The 2320-nt window shown below is 40.0% G+C and overlaps 1 non-coding gene across 1 annotated transcript; it reads left to right on the top strand.

Moving 5' to 3' along the window:
* The first annotated feature begins 1170 nt into the window (after positions 1 to 1170).
* On the top strand, positions 1171 to 1242 carry trnap-ugg. Its single transcript has one exon. It is a non-coding gene; the product is annotated as a tRNA-Pro (tRNA).
* Positions 1243 to 2320: the final 1078 nt, after the last annotated feature.

Genomic DNA, 2320 nt, shown 5'->3' on the forward strand with positions numbered 1-2320 from the left:
TTTTGTACATACATAGAATATATATTTATCTGTATATATATTTTTTTCTCTATGCACCCCTGGTTCTCTTCCTCAGTTTGGACAGAGCACTCTCCACCATTTCACTGCGTGTTGTACTGTGTATGACTATGTATGTGACAAATAAACCGAACTTGAACTTGAACTTGAACTTGTTATGTTAAAGGGTCGGCATGCAGGCTTCCTGAGTGGTTTTTAAAACGTGTGTTTTGCTGAATCATTGGCAACACAAAACACCGAATGCTCCATCTGGTCACGGCCAATATTATAGCCAGCAAGTTTGTTGTTGCTACCTGAAAGTATTAGTGTGCAAGATTTAGGATTTTTTTTTTTACAGGCTATTTAAAATATGCTGTCAATGCAGTGGCTATGCTGTAACATTCACGTTAGATTAGACTTGCAACTAGACTTTGTAGGGTGGAAGAACTACGGGAACAGAACTGGGTTGTGCTTCCGTACCCTTTACCGACACATTTTTTAGTACCATTTGTGTGAAGTAGGAAAGTCAGCTGTGGTGGAACAACAGTAGAGCCAAAAACATAGCAAAGGGCTGAAATGACCTTACCTTTGATGTTAAGGTCTCTCAAGAATGCCTAAGGTAACTAAGCATGTGGAAGGTCACAAAGAGCAGATGGCTTGCATTCCCTCAGCCTTCAATGACATGCCGGCATGTTGTTGCATCATTTTCATACACTGACCCATTCTCACAAATCAAATTAATTGTCTTGCAAACATGTTTTGAATTGTTTCTAGTGGTAGATCAATGACAAGGAATAATACCTGTCAAGTATGTACCTTGCAATGTTGCAAAGTCATCAGTCATCAAAAGAACTCTAAATTAATAAAATGAAAATTGTAATAAGTCAAGAATGCCAAATGAGCAGAAGGTGTCCAAATGTGGACATGAGACAAAAATCCAAAGGTAAACAAATGCAATGGGCTTGTTGGTCTAGGCGTATGATTCTTGCTTAGGGTGCGACGGATTCCAGGTTCAAATCGGGAACGAGCTCTTTATACTTACTTTGGATCCACAGGTGTCTTGCACCATATGTTAGTGTCGCTTCATGAAAGAGTAAAAGAACTGAAAGACCACCTCAATTCTGTTTCTTAACATTGCCCAGTCAAAAAAAGGGCTATACTGAGTTTAATGATGGCTTGTTGGTCTAGGGGTATGATTCTCGCTTTGGGTGTGAGAGGTCCTGGGTTCAATTCCCAGACAAGCCCACTTTGACTTCAACCAGTTGCTGGAGGTGAGATCATGCCTTCTCTATTTAAAAGTTTTTGCTAAGGGATGTCCAAATTAAGAAAGAGCTAGAGTGCCCACTTCCTGTCCTGGTGATCCAGTCTTCCACAGAGTATACAGCTGGCTCTAAGATTCTTGAAAAATTGCATTTCATTTAGCACTTGCTTTACATTCCGTTTGGAACTAAACTCTCCAGGTCCAGAATTGGCATGTTACGTTTTAAGGAATTTACTATGGTAATGTTTACCTTAACATGAGGTCTATCTATACAGAGAAGTGGACAGGGTCGCCCTATGACCAAGGCTTTAATCTCTCGGCCATTGCAGCTGTTGCATACTTTGGGCACTTGTGGGTTATGTCCTTGGACTTCTTCAAGCTCAATTATGAGTCCCCATGTGTCATTGATTCAGGGTTGCAAATGGCCTGATATGCAAATTCAAAGACAGGACTCTCCCGCATGGTCTGCTCACTATTTTAGCAAGCTAATGTCAATTCCAGATAAACAGGTGCTCAGAAGCTTGTCAGAGTATTAGACTGATGCACTACCTACTACACTAATGTGGCCTCCAAGGTCTTCCACGTCACGTGAAAACGTGGGACAGCTCAAGGTGGCTCACCAATTTTGCCTGAACACTGCTTTTGTTTTTAAAAAATCACACCTAGCTGATGTAGGTGTCATGTAAAGTTTTCACTGGCATGCTGTTAGTACAAGTGGGCAGAAATGTAAGTCAACAAAGATGAAACTTGCACATTGGAAATAAATTAGTGCAGGATATCGCTTGACCTAAGTTGAATGTTGACAAGAGAGTGCAGCTCAGTACATTAATTTGCAATGGAATAATCAGACATTTTGCAAACAGAGTCAAAGCCAAATTTGATAAAAATGCTGCATATGACATAACTCATAGTGTAGACCAATCTCGTGTTTATCACACAGGGATAGTCCAAAATGCTTTGAATATTTTGCATTTTTACAAGAATTCGAAAAGAAATACAAATCATAAGCCAGCACACCAACATTGTTAAAAGAGGAAAATGAAGACAGGGTCAACATCACCA

Source organism: Electrophorus electricus, chromosome 14 (assembly GCF_013358815.1).
Source record: "Electrophorus electricus isolate fEleEle1 chromosome 14, fEleEle1.pri, whole genome shotgun sequence".
Classification (NCBI taxonomy): Eukaryota; Metazoa; Chordata; class Actinopteri; order Gymnotiformes; family Gymnotidae; genus Electrophorus; species Electrophorus electricus.